Source organism: Miniopterus natalensis, chromosome X, assembly GCF_054644295.1.
Source record: "Miniopterus natalensis isolate mMinNat1 chromosome X, mMinNat1.hap1, whole genome shotgun sequence".
NCBI classification, from domain to species: domain Eukaryota; kingdom Metazoa; phylum Chordata; class Mammalia; order Chiroptera; family Miniopteridae; genus Miniopterus; species Miniopterus natalensis.
In genome coordinates, this window is record NC_142103.1 from 99,467,297 (window position 1) to 99,492,504 (window position 25,208).

Here is a 25,208-nt window from a genome sequence, read left to right on the forward strand (position 1 = left end):
CTGAACAAGGACACAAGCTAATGCGAAATTGTAGAGGCCAAGGAATTGTTTAAGAACCTGGATATCTGATGTTAATTTTAAGTTTGGTCCATTGTAAACCAGGGGTGCACAAAATACGCATTTTAACCACATGCCCAATGGCCCAAGCCAAGGCCAGAAGCAAATATTCTTTCCTAGAATGGACTTCTGAACATAAAATTTTAAAATATTACAACTTTATTATTAATAGTTACAGTGCTCACTTTTTAAAGTGTGACATTTTACTGTAGCCTACAACAACATCTGAGCTGAGACAGCGCCTGGACTGCCCTTTCAACCTTGGCACCTCCCATTTGCAATTGTGCACCAAATGGACATCCATTTTTAAGTGAAGTCAGAGCAGGCGCCCGATGTTTTGGGCCAGCACAGATTTCTGCTCTTGGTAATGTTGCCACGGATTTACCACATTCCCTGCCTAATAGTAGTTGACCACAGTCAAAATTTACCTCCTGGAGTTTAAAGTCAGGTGGATGATGACAAAGCAGTTTCACTGAAGCAGGCGTACCAGCTGAGCTTTGTGCGTGGCTTAAAGATCCTTTCTGAATATTTTCAAAAGCAGTGTTAAGATTGTTTTTCTTGCTCTGGCTTCTTATTTCTAATATGTGTGCAGCACTTATGATGCTTCACATGATCACAGGAGATAAATTTGTCCTCAAACCTTGGATCTGGAAATGTGGCATTGGAGCAGGTAATTGGCTTTCAAGATGACAAAACTATCTCTGAATTTCCACCTGCATCTCAGCTTTCATTGCATTCACACCAATTTCAGCATCTTCACTGCAGAAAAATGATAGAGGTATCTTTCCGGCAGGTCATAGAGAAAATACCTGCAGCTTCAAGGCACATCAGTCTGCTTAACTGCTTTAGCAGCTCCCAGCAAATGAACTATCTTTATTGCAAGTAACCATTGGTTGTTAGTAAGCCCTGCTACATTGGTATCATTACGTGCAAAGTAAAGAATTAAGGGTTCTTTGTCCAGATAACATTTTAGAAAAATACGTTACTGCTGCTTTTACGTTTTGTTGGACCTGCAGTTTGGAAAGCCCTGATGACAGCACCTTGGACACTGTTAGGGAAGGAGTTCTCGTTTATTAAAAGCAATGATGAGCTAAGGTAATGCTTCCTCAACTTTAATTATCCCCAGGAATTCTGATTTGGGAGTTTAGGGTAGGACCCATGAATTTGTGTTTCTAACTAGCTCCCAGGAGATACAGTTGCTGGTGAGGGGCCCACACTGGGAATAACTCTGAGTTCAGTTAAAACCTTGTCCCTCATCCACTATCTTTGTTTGTGGGTCTGATTTGCTGAAGCAGTGTCCATCTGCTTTTCTTATTTCATCACTTTCTAAGCATCTTTTCAGCCTTCTGTTCTAATAATAATAATAATAATAATAATAATAATAATAATAATACACCTTTATTGAGATACAATTCACATACTATACAAGTCATCCATTTCAAGTGTCCAATCCAATGGTTTTTAGTATATCCACAAAGTTGTGCAACCATCACCATGATTTTAGAGTAATTTGCATCACTTCAAAAAGAAACTCCATATCGTTCAGCTATCACCCCTACCTCCTCCCAGCCCCTGGCAATCACTAATCTACCTTTTGTCTCTATGAATTTGCCTACTCGAGCTATTTTATAGAAAAAGAACCATACAACCAGGCCAGCACAGCTCAGCTGTTGAGCATCGATCGACCTAGGATCCAGGAGATTGCAGTTCGATTCCCAGTCAGGGCACATGCCTGGGTTTCGGGCTCGATCCCCAGTAGGGGGTGTGCAAGAGGCGGCTGATCAATGACTCTCATCATTGATGTTTCCATCTCTCTCTCCCTCTCCCTTCCTCTCTCTGAAATCAATAAAAACATATTTTTTAAAAAGAAAGAAAGAAATAGTACCATACAGTCACCCTCTGTTATACGTTTTCTTGACGGAACAGGAGCACAGCAATATTTGTCATGACTGAGCATAATTAGAAAAACAACGCCATTGGGCACCATTCTTTAAGAAATGAGGCTCTTGGAGATACATCTCTTCCTCAACAGGGTCAGTGGCATTAGTGGTAAAGGTTATCTGGTTTTCAAAGGTTTACTATTACTGTTGTCGCAAGATCTACTTATTTGATGTGGCCACCACCCCACCTTTTGAGAATGATCCATTCTTTCTTTTGGAGGACTCATATTCACAGCTTCAACTGTATGGTTTTAATGGTGTTGATAATCATAATACCCTCCTCCCAGCTTCCCCCACCCATGTTATGGACTGAATGTTTGTGTTAGGAAGTGCAGGCTTTCAGAGGTAATTAAGTCATGAGGGTGGAGCCTCATGACAACAGGAGAAAGCTTGCTTCCTCCCTTTCTCTCTACCCTGTGAGGACATAGCTCGAAAGTGGACATCTGGAAACTAGAAAGAGGGCTCTCACCAGAACCAGACTATATTGACACTATAATCTCAGAATTCCCAGATCCAGAATGTGAGAAATGTTTGTTGCATAAGCCACCCAGTCTCTGGTATTCTGTTTCAGCTGCCCCAGCTGACTAAGACAATCCATTTCATAAGACAGGCCTCATGACCCAAGCTTGTTCCATCAGAGGAACTTCTCTGGACATTTTCAAATCAGCCCTAAGGGAAAGAAACTGTTCCTTTTCAGGTCTCTATGCTGGGAGGATGTGAGACCTTGAGCTGCCATCAACCAGGGTTACAACACCTTGCAGAGAGAAGCAGAGACAGGGAGGGAAGGTAAATCTTGAGGAGAGGGAGATTCCCATCTTGTCCTTGAGGTTACCAGGGATGCCCTGGTCCATGCTTCCCTAAGAGTTGTTTTTTTGGTTCTGACCTCTATTCTAGAAGTAGAATGGAACTCAGGCAGGCCTACTGGCTCAGGCCCAGAAACTCATGGGAAATTAACCATTAATGTCACCTGTCTCATGACAAATGAGGAAAGTACAAGGGTTGTTTTGTGTCTATTTCTTATATCTGATGAGTAAGCAAGCAGGTAGCCAGGTTCTGCAGTATGATTGAAAGGGGTTAACAGAGTAAACAAACAAACAAACAAACAAACAAACAAAAACCCAAAAGAAGAGGCAGGTGCGAGCTTCTCCCACCCAGCAAAATTCTCACTCAGTGCCCACCAACCTTAAAGGGATCTTAGAGGAATCAAGGATGCAACCTGCATTGTCTCTTGCTTTGTGAGGCTGTTGAGGGCAGCTTGGTTTCTGTATCTTTTGACATCAGAGAAAACATATTCCTTTAACTGTATCTATGTCACATCACTGTCCCTCTGAGACAAACCATGGAATGAATTATCCAGTGATCCTTCCAATAAAACCCTTTTTATCTAAAGTCCTTTTTGTTTGTTTTCTCATCTGTTTCAAAAGTTCCAACTAATTCAACTACTGATGCTAAGAAATTCAGTCATCAATTTGCTTATCTAAAGATAACGTGCTCACTATACTTTTGTGCAAAATATAACTATATGTAACTGTCAAGCAGAACACCATGAACCAGTTATCAATCCCAAAGTAAGACTCCAAAAACCTCTGCTCATCACATCTTCATATCAGAGTTGCCAAAGAAAACACAATGCAGGCAAGAACTGGATGGAACAATGCTTTATGTATGTGGATAAAAGGCTGAGCAAGATCAGCTTCAATAGTGGATTCCTGTCCCCCATGGCCAGAGGTCCCCCAGGCAGCCAACAAAGGTCAGTTGGCCTATACATACCCCTCTAGCGCCACAGGAGAAGGACCCTGACCCTTACCCTTGGAGTATGAAATACTGAAAGCTGGGTGTGTGCCTGTGGGCCACTGACATACACAATTAAGCAGAATAAGGAACACTCATTAAGAATGAAACAGGGAAAGATATGCCCACACAAGTCAATAAGCCCAGCACAAGCTCTGTGGGCTCTTTATCTCTTGGTAAGAATATGTTCCAGACCCAAGGTCCATTCTTATTTGGTCAAGCGGGTGTCAAAAGACTGCACATAAGGCTGCCTTTCCTAACAATAACCATATCCATGGGAAACTTTGGCTTGGAAGGTACAGAAAACCCAGCTCAAACAGAATTGGCTTGCATAGCTGATAAAGTCCAGTAGTAAGGACCCCAGATCCATTTACGTATGACCCTTCCTCTGCCTTCCTATGTAATACTCTCACCATGTTAAGACTGGCATTCTTTATGAAAGCAAAATGGCTGCAGATTTTGTCTCTCCTGACATCAGACCCTTCTCTAGTTGGACCAATTTCGCATTCCTAAAACAAAGGGGGAGAGGCAATCTCAAGGTCAACCACACAGATTTAGGCTCTGTTTTGACTTAGTTTCATAATGGTTGAACTTCAATTGTGTACCAGGTATTGTCCATGAATGAACACAGCCTTGTCCCCCCAAAAAAACTCAGTCTTCTAGTCAATACATAAGTAGTTTTTGTGAACATAATATTGAATATTAATTTACTGGTAACACAAGAAGCCCAGAGGAGGGTACTTAGCCTAACCTAGGGTGTTGTAAAGGACCTCTCATGAATATTTTTCTTGTGCTTAAAGGTATTTTCTTGTGCTTGAGACTTCAACTTCATACAGACATTCCATGAGGGTAGGGCCGGACCCCACAGTACCTACTTATTATCTCTGGCAGGGACTGGCTCTCATGCCACCCTAAATCTGTTCCACAGGAAGCCTTTGCATAATTGTATTTTAACCAGCTAGTGGTTTTCTTGTTTCCATGTTCAGTCAGTTTTTTTTCTCTTGTTATATTCTCTTTCATTAACTTCTGATAGTGTAACAATCTTATCCTGCCCTCCTCCATTTGTTCTTGCAGCTCCCCAGCCTCTCCATCTATGTGTGAAAATTTAATTTGCATTTTTCAGTGTATGGAGATACAGTAGCACTTTTCAGAGCAAGTCAGCGGGTACTAGGAAGGTGAGAACTGATATTTATTAAGCACCAACTATGTGCCAGGCACAAGAGTAGGCTTTTTTTTTTTTTTTGCATCCATTTAGTTCTCAAAGAAGTCTATCACACACACACACACACACACACACACACACACACAATCTCTGTTTTACAAATGAGGAAACTAAGCCCCAGAGGATGTGTTTTTACTCATAGAAAGTTATATGGCTACTTAGTAGAGTGGCAAAAATCTATAGCCAATGCTATATGATTTCAAAGTTTTTCCAAAGCTATGTTTTCTTCATTACCCAGCGATTTCAACTTTGACTGCAATGAAAATCATATGGACAGTAAACACACACACACACACACACACACACACACACACAAGACCTTGGCCCCACTGTTAGAGATCCTTACTTTAAAGTGGGTGAGGCTGAGGCATCAGTATTTTCCTTCAAAGTTCCTTGGATGATTCTAATGAATACCCAGAGTTGGAACAAATTGTATTAGAATATGCTGCCTCCAAAACTATATCAATAAATTTCATGAAACATAGCAGAAGCTGGACAGCACTTCAATCTCAGCATCTAAAAATAGCTAATAGTGGCACCAATACACAGGATTAAAGGAAACAGGGTAATTTTACTTAGGATGCTTCACTCATGCAATGTGTTTATAATAGGCCTGGGACCCAAATAGACAGCACAAGTCAGATCCCAGAAACCTGCCCTTGACTTTGCTTCTGAGCCTGCATATGATGGTTGGCATCTCAGCACATACAACAAATGCCCTGCCCCATATGCCCCTGGCCCACTCTGGGTTCACTTGCAGTTACTGGGAAGACAATCTCGTACATACTGACAGCTTCCCACCTCAAGTAGCCACCTGTGTTTCTGCATCTCTGCCCAAGGACATTCTTGAGCACCTTTGGAGCTGGCTCAGGCTGTACACAAGGTGTCTACATAGTGCCAGAGATTTATTATCCCTGCAGGCAGCCCTTAACCAATGAAGGACAGAAGCCTGTAGCTAAATGCCTCAGCTTCCCATCCTCAGTAGGATGATTCAGAGGCTGCTTGGTTCACCTGATCTTCATTTGTGCATGGTTGTAATTACTAATAACTCACCCTTTGGGGGGACTTCCTTCCTTTTCTAACAGTCCCCACTCCCTCACTTATGCTTACTGGGATCACCTCCCCAGTTTATTTTCTGCACCCAAATCCTAATTTCAGTATCTGCTTCAGGGGAAACCAAACTAGAACAACAATTTCCAGGTGTCTCATTTTAATCTCAGATATAAATAAGTATTAAGCCAATAATGATAGTAATTTATATATGAACACTACTTCATAGCTTACAAAGAGCTTTCACAAACATTTTCACTTTGATCACTAAAGGAGAAGAACACTTTGTAACACCATCACAAGATGGTTTGGAGATGAATGCCATGGACTTTAATTTCTTGAGAGAAAAATATCCATTATCATAATAAAGACAGGCATAGATTAATTTTCCCCTTTATGCATGCACTCTGCTGACTCTATTTGACTCTATGAGTGGGTTCTTCACAAGAAAAATGGTCTATTCAAGCAAATATTGGAAATAATTCTATTGTTCTATACAGAGGATGCTCAAGCAATTAGTGTGACAATGTCAGTGTTTCATTTTTTTAGTTTTATCATGCTTCATTATGTAAAATTATATGTTAAAAATATGTCTGGTGGTCTCAAGGCTCTGGTCAAGATGGCAGCATAGGAAGACGTGGTACTCAGAACCTCCAACAACCACATCAAAAATACAACTAAGCTACAGAACAACCATCATTCAGAACTGCCTGAAATCTAGCTGAACAGAAGTTCTACAACTAAGGATTTAAAGAAGTCACATCGAGACTGATAGGAGGGGCAAAGATGTGGAACCTGCACGTGGTGCATAAAAATTGGGAGGGATATCTCAGATGAAGAAGTCCCCTTTGAGGAGTGAGGGGTTCCAGCCCCATACCAGGCCCACAGCCCAGGTTTCCAGTACCAGGAAGGAAAGTCCCCATAACTTCTAGCTGTAAAAACCAGCAGGGATTGAAGCTGAGAGAGACTGAGGCTGCTGGAGTCCCAGACAGTTCTTAAAGGGCCTCCACACAGACTTATTCAGACTCACTCACTCCGAGCTCCAGTGCTGGGGCAGCAGCTCGAAAGTCACATTGGACATATGGGGAAGAACTGAATTATCTGGCTTCAGGGCAAGAGCTAGGGGAGCAGCTTTCTCCTAGACAGAAGTGCTGGCAGAGGCCATTGTTCCTTTTCTGGGACCTCCCCTCACAGAGCTGGCAGGCAGGAGCCATATTTGAGTCCCAATCAACCTGGCTAACACTGTAGCCCCACCCTGGTGATTCCTTGAGACCCCACCCCACCCAACTTGCAGGCCACCCAAGCCATTTCCAGTGGCTTTCCCATACAAATGGCCTCTCTTGGCTCATGGTTCAGAGTTTCCTAAAATCTCTCAAATAAGCAGCATCTGGCATTGGCATACACTGTACCTCTCCCTAAGGAGCCCCGGGCCAGACACTAGAGGCAGTCGGCCTCAATTCACAGCTTGGCCTCTCCCAGGCACCTCCAAGCCCAGCACAAGTAGCAGCCATCTGCAGATCACTCTAGCTTGTGCAGGGTAGCCCCAGGCAGGGCACAAGCAGTGACTGACCTTGCACCTCCTGGGAGGCCCCAGAACCAGTGCACCCAGTGCACAGTTTCAGACTATACCAGACTGCAACCCAACTACCTCCACAAGTGACACACTCAAGGGGGAGACTCAGTAGGCACCAAAGCCCCACTGAAGTGAGTCCTGCTCCGTAGGGTTGGCCCCTGCACAGCAGCTCCTCCACAGTAATTTAAGCCAATCCCTGTAGCTGGTTGGCCTAGGGGTCAATCCCTTCCAGTGACATGCTAACAGCAATCAAGGCTCACCTACAACAGGACAGTGCACAGCAACCACACAGGGGGGAAGAGGGGAACCTGGAGTGCTCAGTTCATGTAACTCGGGATGCTATGCCACTGGGCCCTACAGGACACCTACTACATAAGGCCACTCTACCAAGCCCAAAAGATGTAGCAGCTCTACCTAATACATAAAAACAAACACAAGGAAGCAGCCAAAATGAGGAGACAAAGAAACAGGTCCCAAATGAAAGAACAGGAGAAATCTCCAGAAAAAGAACTAAATGAAATGGAGGCAAACTAACTACCAAATACAGAGTTCAAAACAATGGTTATAAGGATGCTCAATGAACTTAGTGACAACTCCAACAGTATAAAAAGGACATGGAAACCATTTTTTTAAAAGTCAGAAATGAAGAATACATGAACTAAAATGAAGAATACATTACAGGGAATCAACAGTACAGTAAATGAAGTGGAGCATCAAATCAGTTATTGGAATATAAGGAAGCAAAAAACACCAAATATAAATAGCAAGAAGAAAAAAGAATCCAAAAAAATGAGAATAGTGTATGGAGTCTCTGGGACAACTTTGAGCATACCAACATTCAAATCATGGGGGTGCTGGAAGGAGAAGAGAGAGCAAGAAATAGAAAACCTATTTGAAAAATAATGATGGAAAACTTCCTGGTGAGGGAAATAGACACCAAGAAATGCAGAAAATCCCAAACAAGATGAACCCAAACAGGCTGACTCTAAAACACATCATAATTAAAATTCCAAAGGTTAAAGACAAAGAGAGAATCTTAAAAGCAGCAAGAGAAAAGCAGTTAGTTACCTGTGCAGGAGCTCCCATAAGACTGTCAGTTGATTTCTGAACAGAAACTTTGCAGGCCAGAAGGGATTGGCATGAAATATTCAAAGTGATGAAAAACATGGAACTACAACGAAGGTTACTCTATCCAGCAAAGATATTGTTTAGCATCAAAGGATAAATAAATAGCTTCCCAGACAAGAAAATCTGAATGAATTTATCACCCCTGAACCAATATTACAAGAAATGGTAAAGGACCTTTTTTAAGAAGAAGAAAATAAAGATTGAAAATATGAATAATAAAATGGCAATAAATACATATCTATCAATAATCGCTTTAAATACAAATGGATTAAATGCACCAATCAAGACATATGGTGACTGCATGGATAACAAAACAAGACCCTTACATATGCTGTCTATAAGAGATTCACTTCAGATTGAAAGACACACACAGACTGAAACCAAAGGGATGAAAAAAGATATTTCATGAAAATGGAAACAAAACAAAAAACTGGGGTGTCCATCAATAGATGAATAGATAAAGAAGTTGTGCATATATACAATGGAATAGGATTCAACCATAAAAAAGAATGAAATCTTGCCATCTGCAACAACATGGATGGACCTAGAGGGTATTATGCTGAGTCAGAGAAAGCATAATACCAGATGATTTCGCTTATATGTGGAATCTAAAAATCAAAGTAAAAAAAAAACAAGCAGAACAGAAACAGAGTCATAGATACAGAGAACATGTTGATGGCTGCCAGATGCGAAAAGGGTTGGGGGGATAGGTAAAAAGAAGGTGAAGGGATTTAGAAGTACAAATTGCTCATTTCAGAATAGTCATGGGGATGTAAAGTACAGCATAGGGAATACAGTCAATAATATTGTAATAATTATATATGGCATCAGATGGGTACTAGATTTATCAAGGTGATCACTTCGTAAGTGATAATAAATGTCTAATCATGGGGTTGTATACTTAAAACTAATATAATATTGTACATCAACTGTAATTTAAAATTTTTAAAAAATGTGTTGTGGAAACATTTTTCACTGAGCTAAAAACAATTTAACATGGGCACGACTACAGATAACAGAAATTTAACTTTTTTTTCTGTTTTTCTATAATTTAAATAAAAATGAGATAGGAAGGGGGAGATCATTGAGGACGCAGCATAAAAAGCAATATACCTTTGCCATTTCTTTGCAACATACAAGAGATCCTCCTGGGTATTATTGCTTATAGCAGTCTTAGCTACAGAAAACTTTAAATAAAATTGACTGGCTCAAGGAAAGAATATTATTATTTTGAGAATAAGAATGAGCAAAAATGTCCAGCTCTCTCTGAGTCTAAATCCCTAATGAAATAGATAATCCTGCAGCAGAAGAATTCAATTTAAGCTATTATTGTCCCATCTGTGCTGAGTCAGGGCTGGCCAACTTGCACTTTTCTTCACAGAAAGTAGGGCTCCTTTTTAGTAGAATTGCAATCTTTTCTCTACGATTTGGACCTTTTTATTGCTGGTTAGATTTCTATTATTCCTATTTTAAGGAATTTAAAAACATTCTTTAAAAACAAGATAAGAAATTTTAAGTTTATATAGGAGAGTACCACATTAACCATGCAGTTAAATTTCTTTTAGTTTTTTATTTACTTTAAAAAAAAAATCTAGATGATTTCTTGAAATGTCTAAGCTATAATATCTACAAATGAGCTTTGAACTTCAAGTTTTTTTTCCTCTTAATCCATTGGCCCCTGACTTTAATTAAAACACAATTGCATTCATCTTTTGGGGTCACGATTTGGTCCAAGTGGTCACGACAAAATGGGATGTAAAATGGGTGTTTCCTCATAGAGGCTGATAGTGTAAAGGGGTAAATTGCTTCTCAGGAAAAAAAAATACAACAGTTAAAAGTGCTGATCCTAATTGCATGACTGAGGGAGGGGGCAGGTGAGATATGGAAGCAACATTTGTCTAGGCTCACTGAACAGAATGGTGTGCAAACTGAAGAGGTAGGAATTTGGGGACACTTAAAGAAGTTTGAAGGAAAGGAAGCAGGTGGTTGGAAAAGACACTAGGAATCAGTGGAATCCCCAGAGAGAAGCTCAGTTTGCATATTTGACCTCAGTATAGTCACAGTTTCTAAAATACATCAACAATTTCTGTTTTAGCCATCAATCCTTACTCAACATTTCGTGTAGGGAAGTGGAAACCAGCCCACTGGGCTCTGTCTGTAGTCTACCATTTTTATTCCTGACAATAATAATATGGAGATGTTCACATATTCATTAGTACAGTAGTAGTATTTCAGATCATCATGATAATTATTACTTTAGGCTTAGGGATAGATTGTAAAAGGGTAAAATATTTAAAAGTATATATTCATCTGTTTTCCTGTGCTAAATTAATATGCCATTATCTTGTAGAATCAAGAAGATGTAATGCTCTTTTCAACATTTCTTTTTGGGACTTTTCATCTTTACCATTGATTTTGTGATTGTGAATGAAAGACACTTCTGTGTTGTTGTTTTTAAAAATTCGCAATGCATTCACATCTTCTTTGAGGCAGATTTTGATTTAAAAGAGGTGACTATTTGTTATCAGCATTTCAAAAATTTTTGTTTATTGGGATTATTGCCCTCCTCTATGCTTATTTTTATAACTTAACAAGTAACATTCTGGTCAGCAAGCAACTTCAAGAAAAAAAACAGTTTGAAATGGACAGTACTGAGATTAACAGAGAGGGTGATTTTGATATTTCCTACCTGAGGACTGTTTGAGACTCAGCTTAGTTGTTTTATAATCATCCAATGGCTCCATACTGACTTGAATTTTATGTGTTGCTCATGACAATGTCCTCTTATTCAGATATAGCACTTAACTTTTACCCTGTGTTTTAGAACAATTCCTGTTTTCCTCTCTGCTAGGGTAGTCAGTTTTGATATATGAATTTGTGTTTCTGAATTTTTGAGTAATCAGTTAACTTAAGTTCAAACACTACCACTTAACACAGAATATTTGTGTTTTCTAACACCAAATATTACTTTAAAATCATGCTTGCTGTACCGTTCAGATGAGTTCTCTTTCAACACTTGGAAATTATAATATTCTTGCATGTTTTATTTATCATCTCCCTTTCTCCCACTGCTGTTTGCATGTCGCAGAAACAATGCAAGACAAAAGATTTAAGTTATGAGAGTGTTACAAATGGTGGTGATTGGAACTGGATGGGGAGCACAAATATTCTTAGGTGACTTTATACAGATTTTTTTCTTGGTCTGGCTAAGAGTTAGGTCCTTTGATATAAGCAAAAACTGTAAAAATTAAGTCAGTAGTGAAAATTCAAACCTCACGAGGCATTTTTGATCTGAAAATCTGTAAGTATTATGCTAACTGTCCAGGCCCCCAAGAGAAAATCTGGTGAACAAAACTTTGCAAGAGTAGATTCGAATTTTCTAATGCATGTTTCCCAGTTGGAAACAGATCACTTTTATTACCTTTTTCTTATTTTTTATTTGCAATTTGTGGACTCATAAATATTATGCATAGTTAAAAATTGAATGGAATTCTATGATTTACTTTTTCATAAATATTTTAGAAAGTAATTAGCTTGATATTTAAGGTGAAAAGTATTATATAAGCATTGTGTTGGATTTTGAGGTTTTAAAATATTTATGGTGGGGAAGTTGATTCTGGAATAATACGGTCTCTGCTTTGGTATCTGAATTGTACTTTTTCTACTTCCACACCCACCTACATGTACACACCGCATTCCTTAATTGCATTATGTATGGTAACTGAAGGGGAACATTTTTAGTGAAAGCTGCTCCTAAGAGTGAAAGAGAGATACTAGCACATTGAGCAAAATGTTTGGTAACCAGTGGTTTTTTACTTTGCCGATTTAGAAGGAGACATATTGTTGAAATTTTGATATTCATCTGTTACGAGATGTTGGAAATAAATTCAGGCACTTTTAGTGCACTCCTTGGTAGGCCACTTGGGTAGCCTCTGGGTTCTGTTAAGAGCTCTAGTAGCTATCTTTATGCTGATTTTTCTTTAGTAGGCATTTATTCTTTCTAGCTTTTGTTACTCTTTGAAGGAACAACTAAGTCCTTAAAAAAAGAAAAAAATCACAAATAAACATCATCTGGTTAGGTTTTACTCATCTTTCTGGCTTGCTTCAATATTTTGAAATCCTGATTCTGAATTTGGTACACTTTCCATTCGGGTGTCATTTGAAAATTTGACCAGTTTTCCATCTGAAGAGAGATAGACAGTCGCTGAATGCACTGTGCCCTCCCCTCAGGGAGCCTAGCAACAGGCTGGCTCATAGGAAGGACTTCAAAATGTTCAGCTGAGAAGGGTGATTGCTGTGTGCAAATTCCAGATTAGGATGATCCTCGCCTCAGCAATGGCCACTCCACTGACAATTACCTAAGTCCTCCTAATTCTTGGTGATACATTCCCGATCGGATGCCTCCTGGCCCTCTCAATTTCTCTATAAGTACGGAGGAGCAGAGTCTTTCTATTGGAGTCAAACCTTGGTGCTTTCAACTGTGCCCTGCCCCCAAACACTTCTTTATGGGAAGAGAAGAGTTGGGAGGTGGCATATACAATGTATGTACGCCACTGTCTGTCATACATTTCATTGGCCCTCCTCTAAGTTTACTCAATAAACCTGCCTTGCCCCTGCATTATGCACTGTGCGTAGTATTCGTCCCTGCCCTGGGACTGAATAGCTGGCACTTAATGTGGGGTAAACATCATTTGACCTACTGCTATGGTCTTGGAAAGACAGAAGAGTTCACCAGGGGAGAAGGGGTGGATACATCTTTCCTGGGATTATTGGCAAGTCATCTATCTGGCTGAGTTGGAATGACCAGTGACTAGGTGTTCACAGGTTTATGCCCCAAAACTGCAGAAGCACTGGATCAGGGTATCTGCAAGTGAAAAGGAAAAGTGGGATAATAAAGTTGTCATAATCCCATCCCTTTGTTCCTCCTTAGCAGTTTGGAGATCTTTCAAGCCCTAGAGACGACAAGGAAGGTATAAGGTGTGGTAGGCAGAGAAATGGACCCTTGAAGACGTCCATGTCCTAATTCCCAGAGCCTGTGAATATGTTGTTACATGGCAAAGGGGAATTAAGGTTGCTTATCAGCTGACTTTAACATAGGGAGATTATCCTAGATTATTGGGTGAGCCTGATATAATCACAAGGGTCCTTAAAAGTGGAAGAGGGAGGCAGAAAAGCAGCTCAGGTTGCATTGGAAAACCACACAGCTAAGGGAGGAGTATGTGCAGAATCTAATATCTCCAGCTCTGTCTGGTCGTCACCCCAGACCAAGTCAAGTAGTCCCTGCAAGGTCTGGGGGAGCTGTCAAGTGGCTCCTGAACACCTCTTGAGATACAGTTTCACGATTCCTTACCCATGTGTGCACTGAGAGCTCTGCAGAGATCATGATTAGCTTTGTGTTACTTTTTGGAATCTATTAATAGTGTCTTTCCTGACCTTGGACAAACTGTAGAAACCCTAGTTAAGGCCCAGTTAACTTCTGTACCTGAAGAAAGGAAGCTTATTTTTAATGAGCACTGGACAAAAAAGTCTGCAAGGTCTGAAAACCTTAAGGCTGAGTAGATGCTGGAAAATAAACTCTCCTGGTGAACTCCTGACATGAGGATGTTCTAAGGTCTGGCCTGTCAGATTGCCCAAGGCCTTCTAGTTCTGCCTGTTATGTGATAGATAGAGTGCTCCTTGCCCCTTCCAACTTGTCCATGACTATACAGAGTATGAATGGAGTAGGGTTTCTAAAACTATAAAACTCTTAGAAGAAAACTTAGGGTTAAATCATCACTTTGGATTTGGTAATGGATTCTTACACATGACACCAAAAGCACAAGCAAAAAAAAAAAGAAAGAAAGAAATGAAAAAATAGATATATTGGACTTCATAAAAAGTTAAAATTTGTGATTAAAGGACACTATCAAGAAAGTAAAAAAGCCCCAACAACATTCAACATTCAAAATTGGAGAAAATATTTTCAGATCATATATCTGATAAGGGTTTAATATCTAGAATATATAAAGAACACTTACAACTCAACAACAAAAAGACAAACAGCCCAATTGAAAAACGTACAAAGGACTTGAATAAACATTTCTCCAAAGAAGATGTAGAAATGGCCAACAAGCAAGATCATGAAGAGATGCTCATCATTAGTCATTAGGGAAATGAACATCAAAACCACAATGAGATATCATTCACACCCACTAAGATAGCTATTTAAAAAAGAAAAAAAGCTAAAACCAGAAAATAACAAGTGTTCACAAAAATGTGGAGAAATTGTAATCCTCATACACTGCTGGTGGGAATGAAAAATAGTTGCTGTGGAAAAGTTTTGCATTTCCTCAAAAAATTAAACATAGAACTACCATATGTCCTAGCAATTCCACTCCTAGGTATAAACCCAAAAGAATTAAAAACAGGTGTTCAAACCAAGACTGGTCCACAAATGTTCATAGCAGTACTATTCACAATAGCCAAAAAGTAGAAACAACCTAAATTTCCATCAACTGATGAATGGATAAATAAAATGCTGTATATATGTAATGGGATATTATTCAACTATAAAAAGGAATGAAATACTGACACATGCTACAACATGAATGAACTTTGAAAACCTTAAGCTAAGTGAAAAAACTCAGACAAAAAAGGTCACATATTATATGATTCCATTTATATGAAATATCCAGAATAAAAAAATCAATAGATACTGAAAGAAGATTAGTGACTACCAGGGACTGGGGAGAGAAGAGAATGGGGAGTGACTGCTTAATGAGTATAGGATTTCCTTTTGAGGTAATGAAAAATGTTCTGGTGATGGTTGCACAACACGGGGGATATACTTAATACCACTGAATTGTACTACTTTTAAATGGTTAAAATGGTAAATTTTATATTATGTGTATTTTACCACAATAAAAAAAAAATAATAGAAAAGAACAAAGCCATCTAGCCGGATGACCATTTAGATAATATCTATGCATCTTTCCACAAGGATACCAAGACCTTGCCAAATGCTTGCAGAAATCTCTGTATACTATTTGTACCACATTATTTTGATCAAGCAGCCTAACATCATTAGTGACGGTACAAGTAAAAGGAAATGTGATGTTCTTTGTGACCCCACCACCCTAGCTCCTACAGCTCACTAATTTCCCGCGTGGGTGTTTACGCTTTATTCTTCAAATATTGTAATCAATTACCTGGGAAGAACATCAAGTATTCTAGAATGTTATTATTAGTATTGCCTCCTTTTTCAGAATTAGGACCCGTCCTCCCTTACCCCCTTCCATTCCTCTGGCTTTTCTCCTACTTTCCAACCACACGAATTCAGGGTTTCATTTGTAAGTTTTCTCTGATGGTTTATCATATTCTCATGGGTCCAAAGCCTAGTAATTAGAGCCAATCGATTCTGCATCTTTTGTCTGTTTTTCCTTCTTTTTCTTTTTCTTTTAATTCTCACCTCTTACCACTTTCCTCTTCACCCACTTTACTTCAGCCATGCTATCTTCCTTCCAATTCCTTACATCAAAGAGGCCACACTTCCTCCCATCAAGTTCGACGATTTGGTACTCTCTGTTCTCTCTGCCTCATCCCTCAGGTTCTACTGGCTCATTCTCTCACTTGCTTCTGATCTGTGTGCTCAACTATCACTTTTCCAGGGAGGCTTTCCCTGACCACTCTATTTGAAGTAGCAACTCCCTGGGCTCCTCCCTGCAATTTCTCTTGCTATTTATCTCCTCCTGACCTATTTGTTTATCTGCTTATTGTGTGCCTTCCACTGTCACTCCCTTCCCCTCACCTCTTGGGACTTCTCACTACCTGGCAGAATTATGTGTTTATTTTTGGACTGTATGGCTCCCCTGGAATATCACGGGGGTTCCATGTTATTTATATGATAAATCAAGATTGGCCTTCAACTTTCCTGACCCATTCAGTCAATCAACCAAGAGTCATTGAGCAATCTTTACATGCCAGCCATTGTGTAAAGTCTCTGAGCTACAGAAAAGAAAAAGACATGGACCCTGCTTGTAAGTAGCCTCTGGACTTCTAGGAGTGGACAGACAACAATAGGTCATAAGAGAGGCCGTGATATGGGAATGTCAAAGAGGCCTCGCTGAAGAGGTAAAAAGGGCTGAGGTTTTCTGAAAGCTGAGGAAGGTTTCCACAAGTGTTCAAAGTCACTGAGGTGGGAGAGAACATAGCTCATTCAAGAAACTTTAATATTCTGAGGCTGGAGCTCCAGATGCAGAGAAGAGTAGCACTTACCATCATCTTATTATTTGTTTATCATTCATCTTCCCCCTACTCTCTTTCCTCTTACATCTTGGGCTTATCACGTCCTGAGCAAGCCCCAAGAGCCTGACACTGGCAGGTGATGGAGCATGAGGTCAAGAAGACAGAAGGGGGGGGGGGGGGATGAGGCAGGGAGCCCAGCAACTATGCTGTTTGTACAAAGCCCTCATTATTCCTGCTTGCAGATGGCTGCAATACTTAAGAAAGCTGCCAAGTCAGATTAAAATCAATCAAGAATGTAGACTATGCATCTTAGGTTCAATAGACAGAACTACTGGCGAGGGAGTCATTGCTTTACAAAAGCCTTCCTGTTTCAGTGTAGGTTGGAGCAGGGCAGTGTTCAGGGAAAGGCTGGTTAACCAACCCTGCATGTATTTGAGTCTGTTCTTTCTCTGTCTTCCTAATGATTCATTAAGCAGAGTGTACTGCTCACTGTGATCCAGATTCGTGACTTCAAATCAAACAGAGGAGGCCAATTTCTGCCAAGTATAAGAAGGAAACAGTCAGGGCCGTGGGCTTAGTTATGCCAGGCTACAGAGGCAGGAACCCTCCAATTGCTTTTCTTTGGCCAGGCATTTTGGAAAACTAGAGCTTCAGATCTAAATATGGAATGGGGAGTAGAAAAAGTCTAGCCTAATGACAAACACATGCCTTGAACTTGGTTACCATCATGCCATTCTATTTTTATCAAACCTATAAATAATTATGAAGTTAGGACATTTTAGCTGTAGTTAACTGATTAGATTAGGGAAAGAAATGGACAACTGGCACTAAATATTTTAAATAGAAATATTAGTGTTAAGAAATTAAATTTTAGCCCAGCTGGGCGTGGCTCAGTGGTTGAGCGTCGGCCTAGGATCCAGGCGATCGGGGTTCGATTCCCGGTCAGGGCACATGCCCGGGTTGCGGGCTGCAGCCGATCAATAACTCTCTCATCATTGATGTTTCTATCTCTCTCTCTCTCCCTCTCCCTTCCTCTCTCTGAAATCAATAAAGATATATTTTTTAAAAAAAAGGAAATTAAATTTTAGTATGTTTTATAGACTACAGTAAAGCCTTTAACTGCATCAATCATGAAAAGCCATGGGTTGCTCTGAAAGAAATGATTATTCCTCAGCACTTGATTGTCCTGATGCATAACCTGTATTGTGGACAGCAGGACACTGTCCAGACAGAATATGAAGAGACAGAATGGTTTCCTACAGGCAAAGGTTCAACAAGGGTCCATTTTATCTTCCTATTTTATTTGTTTAACCTAAACTCAGAACATATATGAAAAACTGGCCTAGACTCAGAGGAAAGACAAGTGAAAATTGGTGGAATATCAGTAACTTAAGATATGCAGATGACACTGTCTTACTGGCAGAAAGTAGCAATGATTTGGAATGATTTCCAATGAAAGTGAAAAAAGAAAGTGCCAAAGCAGGACTGCATTTGAACATCAAGGAGACATGCATTACGACTACAAAAGAAATACACAACTTTAACATAGACCATGGAGACCTCTAAATTGTTAATTTTGTTTACCTTGGTTCAGTCATCAATTCAAATGGAGACTGCAGCCCAGAAATAAGAAAGCTGAGACTTGGAAGGGCTGCAAAGGAAGAATTTGGAAAAATCTCCAAGAGTAAAGATGTGTCATTAGAGACCAAGACAGATCTTCCACACGCTCATATCCCCAATTACTATGTACGGATGTGAAAGCTGGACAGTGAAGAAGGCTGATAGGAAAAAACTTGATTCATTTGAAATACGGTGTTGGAGGAGAGCTCTAGAGATGCCCTGGACTGTCAGAAAGATGAAAAAGTGGGTCCTAGAGCAAATTAAACCTGAAACATCCCTGGAGGCAAAAATCACAAACCTAAAGCTGTCCTACTTCGGGCACATCATGAGAAGGCAGGATTCTTTGCAAAAGACAATAATGCTTGGAAAATGGAAGGCAGCAGGAAAAGAGGAAGACCAAATATGAGACGGATTGACTCCATAGAAGCAGACATAGGCAGGAGTCTGTAAGAGCTGGGCAGGGCTGGTGAGGACAGGACATTGTGGACATCACTCATTCCTACGCTCACCAGGAGTTGGAGCCAACTCAACCACATGTAACACAAACACATTTTAAGGAGAGCTGAGAACTGCTGAAAAGTTACTGTGTAAGGAATTAATAATAGTCACATTCCATTGTATACCTACTATGTACTAAGCATTATGGTAGGTCCTTGGCACACTTTAATTTATTCATTTTCAAGATAACTTCCTGAAATATATATTATTAATCTCATTTAATACATGAGGAAATTGAGGTTCTGAAAGATTAAGTAAGCTGATAAGGTATGAAGAAAAGACAAGATTTAAAGCCTGAGTCGGCCTGACTTGAAGGGTCAACTGTTTTGTATGGGGCTCGAAAAAGCTTTCAGACTTTTGTGACAAACATGAAGTACCCTCCAAAACATAGTCCTGTTGTAGAGAGAATGGAATGAGAATTAGGAAAGTATTTTTACTTGATGTGAATTTACAATGATGGAAATTACAGTAAGGAGCTGCAGCTTCTTTAGTACTAAAAATGGATGATTCTTCACTCTTAAATTAGGAGATATCCACAAGCAAAACGAAAACAGTTAAAGACTTTTATTTAAGAGGAAAGGAGTCGCCTTAATGCAAAGTTAAATCATGACTATAAATGAGGGTATAAAATAAGCAGGAAAAAACAAGATGGCGGCGTAGGTCACAGCTGCACCCACAGCCTCCTGCAACCACATCAAAATCACAACTAAAATACAGAACCACCATCACTCAGAGCCTCCTGAGATCCAGCTGAACAGAAGCCCCACAACCAGGGAGCTGAGGAAGCACCGAGACGGGAGGAGGGGGAGACGCGGGCGGGGCGGGGCTGAATCAGGGACACGAGGCCAGGCCCACACCCGGTGCCGCCGGGAAACCCGGGAGGGAATCTCAGCGGCGGGGGTTTCCCGGAGGAGCAGGGGTCCCAGCCCCACAGCAGGCCCCAGCCCAGGGCTCCAGGCCGGGAAGAGACGTCCCCACACTCCAGGCTGTGAAACCAGGGGGACTGTCCCTGAGGGTCGCGGAGGCCGCGGGAGCCCCAGCAGCTCCTCTCAAGGGCCCGGCGCGGACTCACTCGGACGCTCCCTCTGAGCCCAGCACCGGGAGCAGCCTGAAAGGACCCGGGACACTCGGGGAGGGACTGACCTGCCTGAGATCCGGGCAACAGGCGGAGGGCGGCTTCCTCCCAGGCAGAAGGGCTGGCGGAGGCCATGGCTCTTGTGGCGAGACCGCCCCGCACAACCCGCAGGCAGGCGCCATGTTTGAATTGCCAGCACCTGACTCACCTTTGGCCCCGCCCCGTGATTCCCGGAGGCCCCGCCCCTCCCCACCTGCAGGCTCATCCAGGCCATTTCCAGGGGCTTTTCTGTGCAAGTGGCCTCTAGAGCCCCATGCTTAGGACTCTCCTAAAATCTCTCAGACAAGCAGCAGCTGCCCCATGCGGCTTGATAAGCGGCCCCAGGCCTGGCACTAGCGGCAGCTGCACTGGCTCATAGCTGGGCCTCTCCTGGGCACCTCCAAGCCCAGCACAAGCAGCAGCCAACTACGGTTTGCTGTGTGGCTCATGCTGGGTGGCCCCGGGCAAGGCACTGGCACAGGCTGACTGTGCCCTCCCGGGAGGCCCCAGAGACAGTGCACCTGATGGTCAGACTCGACCACCCTGGATTACAACCCTGCCACATCCATGAGTGACACTTAAGGGGCGCACTTGGTGAACACCAAGCCACACTGAAGTAAATCCTGCTCCATAGGGGTGTCTCCAGCACAGCAGCTCTTTGGCTGTACTTGCAGCTGGTCCTCACAGGTGATTGGCCTGGGGGTCAGTTCCTCCCAGGGACACCAACAGCAACCAAGGCTCAACTACAACAGGACAGTGCACACAGCCCACACAGGGGAGCACCTAGAAGGCCCAGCTCAGGGGCCTGGGGAGGCTGAGTCACTGGACCCTACGGGACTCCTACTACATAAAGCCACTCTACCAATTCCAGGAGACAGCAACTCTACCTAATGCACAGAAACAAACACCTGGAAGCAGCCAAAACGGGGAGGCAAAGAAACATGTCACAAAGGAAAGAACAGAAGAAATCTCTAGAAGAGGAACCAAATGAAATAGATCCTAGCAAGCTAACAGATACAGAGTTCAGAATTTTGTTTATAAGGATGTTTAAGCAGACTATTAGGGAAATAACTGAGAAAGTCGATAACATAATAAAGTACCAATTTGAAATGAAGGCTACATGAACTGAAATGAAGAATAATTTACAGGGAATCAACAGTAGAGCAGAGGACGCTGAGAATCAAATCAGCAATTTGGAACATGAGGAAACAAAAAGCACCCAACTAGAAGAGCAAAAAGAAAAAAGAATCCAGAAATATGAAGATAGCATAAGGAGCCTTGGGACAACTTCAAGAGGCCCAACATTCGTATTATTGGGGTGCCAGAAGAGGCAGAAAGAGACCAAGGAATTGAAAACCTATTTGAAAAAATAATTGCAGAAAACTTCCCCTACCTGGGGAAAGAAATCGACTTTCAAGTCCAGGAAGCACAGAGGGTCCCAAAGAAGAGGAACCCAAAGAGGCCCACAGCAAGACACATCATCATTAAAATGCCAAAGGTTAAAGACAAAGAGAGAATCTTAAAAGCAGCAAGAGAAAAGCAGTTAGTTCCCTACAAGGGAGCACCCATATGACTGTCAGCTGATTTCTCAACAGAAACCTTGCAGGCCAGAAGGGAGTGGCAAGAAACATTCAAAGTGATGAAAAACATGGAACTACAACCAAGATTGCTCTACCCAGCAAAGCTATCATTTAGAATTGAAGGTCAAATAAAGAGCTTCACAAATAAGAAAAAGCTAAAGGAGTTCATCACCACCAGAGCAGCACTACAGGAAATGTTGAAGTGTCTTCTTTAAAAAGAAGCTAATGAACAAAAGAATCTGATGAACTAAATAGATCCAGAGACACTGACACATGCAACAGACGATCATATTTGAGAGGAAAGCAGGAAGGGGGGTGGAGGGTGGGAAGAGATTAGCCAGAGAAGTTATATGCATATATGCATAACCCATGGACACAGTCAATAACAGGGTGAAGGCCTGGGGAGGGGGGGGAGCGAAGTGGAGGGGGTCAGTTGTGGGGGAAAATGGTATATCTGTAATACTCTCAACAATAAAGATAAATTTAAAAAGTAAATAAATAAATAAATAAATAAGAAAGCATCCTCATGAGAAACAGAAGCTTCAAGAAAAGAGTCCCTTCATTGAGTGCTTGTGTGTTAGGCATTATGGGGGAAAGCCAAAGGAAATTCCGGACACTGGCGTATCCCACTTGTGCCTGACTATTCTAGACTTCTGACATATAACTCAGAAAACATTTCATTTCAGTTTAGGGTGGAGAGCAACAACACCAAACACACACACACACACACACACACATCCCAAAACAAAGTGGGCTTTTTAGGATCCCCAAATTAAAAGGGGCCTTAAGGTTCTGAGAGTCCAGCCTTTTGTGTAGTGAAGGAGTTCCCTCTGCCATGTCATTTGTTTGCACACTTTCAACAACTGGGGGCTCACCTAGTTCTGTACCAGATTCCTAATGATTAGTAGTACTTGTTTGTATTTTTATCTGAAATCTACCACCCTGTAACTTTCATCCAATGATCCTTGTTTTCCTCTTGAACTAAACAGAATTCTGTCTTATATCCCATCTCTTTCAATGCTGTAAAAGAGCCATCCTTTTGTCCCTAAATATTTTATTCCCTGAGCTAACAATCCTCACTCATTTTGGCTGTTGCTCGTATGTCATGATTTATAGCACTATATGATATAACTCCTATGAAGGAGTTGAAGTTGGTCTACATCCTCATGAAATATGTTTCCCAGAATTGAACATAATAAATCAAAGTATAGTAAGATTGATTATCAAAAGCATAGAATAGTCAGAATAATATATTTCTATTTAAACAGCTCAAGATTTCTTTGGGTGTGTTTTCTTTTCTTTTCTTTTTTTTTTTTTTTTTTTTTTGTAGCCTCATCACACTCTTGGCTCTTACTGGCTGCAGGCCAATAAAATTCCCATCTTCTTTTCCACATGCTGCTATTTAGTAAGTTCTCTCTATATCCTTAACTTTGATCCCAAGGATAGAAAACGAAAACTTCTCGTATTTAAATTTCATTTTAATAGAGATGGCCATTTATTCACACATTTATCCTGCCTTATTCCAAAAGATACTAGCTGGTACATCATCCCTGGGGCAATGCCAGTTTGGAACCTGCTCTGTCATCTGCTTTATTCATACAGCCTCCCAGCTTCCTGTTCTCCATACATTGATAGCCAGATCCGCTCAACCCATATCCAGGTTACTTAAAAAGGGCCAAGCTAGGAAAATAGCTCTGACCTTTGACAAAATGTGCCAGCTTTGACAAAGATAGACCCATTAATCAGCATTCTTAGGATAGAGTGGTTATGCTGGTAAATTATCTGCAAGGATACCACAAAAGTCTTTGAATAATGCCTTGTGGAAATACCGAAAACTCTATGTCCCTTTGATCAAGTGTAATCAACAAACCACAAAAGAAACCAAGGCCTGTCTGTCAGGCTGTCTTTTCTTAGTAAATCCATGCTGGTTTCTTTAAAAATCATCTCTTTCTCTCTGGGAGTTCACACTCCAGCCATGTGATATTTTTAATGGAGAATTAATATTGAAATCCCCATTAACATTTGCATCAGCTACCTTCCCCCTGTTTTTGGAAACTACGGCATTTGCCCATCTCCTGTCTTCAAGAAACACTTCTATTTCCCTCAGATTGCAGATGATACGTTACAAATGTCTTTTGAAAATTGTTTTTATATTCTTAGATATGATTTGTCCAAAGCTGAAGGCTTGCATACTTTCAGTTTGCATCCTTGGAATGGGAGTGATAGTGGCAGGGGTAGAAAACAGTTTCCCCAAGGAATGGGGGTACTGAATTTAGAAGGAGTGAGGGATACTAGGCAAATAAAAAAATTGCACTACAGCAGTGAACCTTCAAATTCAAATAGCCTTCAGCAAATCTCAGTTCCCTCTTTCTAGTCTTTCTTACATTGGTGTTAAAGGTTTGTGCTGTTTTCATGGTCTGAGTCTTTGATTGCTATCTCCCTCCTGCCAGGTTTGGATGTGTCTTTTACAATCTGAGCTCCTCAGAGAGCCTTACTCTTCTCATCAGCACATTTAGTTTCTTGGATTACTTCCTCCACTAGTACTAATAAGGGGCTCTGGTCCCTTCATACAGACCACAGTCCCTTATGCTTATTTGTAATGAACATTTCCTGGAGGTAGATGCATTAATCCGGTTTGATTGCTTTTAGTAGGCCCTGCTCCCATTGTCACAGTTTCTGTTACTAATATAGTTGAAAATTAGCCAAAGACCAGGGAAGATGAAGCCATCCAGGGCTTCTAAGGTCAATAGGCTAGGAAATAAATTATTCCAGTATCAGGATGAAAACTGAATCCTCACGTTAACTTCCTAATTGCTTTTTTACCTTGTTTTTCTAATTTTAAAGTGAATAGAACAAAGCCACTTGCTGCTGTTCTCATTAACACTAATGATCAATAAGTAGGAAATATTTTTTTGCTGACTCTTCTATTTTGTGCATTCTGTACGCTTAATTTAGAGCTTATTAGGGCATCGCCAGTTTTGCTCATTATCTCCTCTCCAAGATGAATATGTTTCTGAGGCGAGTCGTTTACATGAAGCAACAATAACTGACTCCGTTTTTGTAATTAAACAAGACTTTCAGTTCTATTTACTGCTGGGGTGGGGGAGGGAAGAAGCATGCATTAGCATTTAATACTGACTGATTTTAGATACTCCTAAGAGAAAGAGGTACTTATAACAATTTCAGCGCTGAATGTTAATGAGCAGAGCTGACTTGGTGTCCAAGGGAAGTGTTTGCCTTGCATACTCCCCTAAGCTCTTTTGAGGCTCTTTCCATCCGTTAAAATTATGCTCTGAAATAAAATCCCGATGCGTGCTACAACTTGGAAGAGGCTGGAAAACACTATGCTAAGTGAAGGAAGCCAGACACAAAGGACTACATGTTGTATGCTTCCATTTATATGGCAAATCCA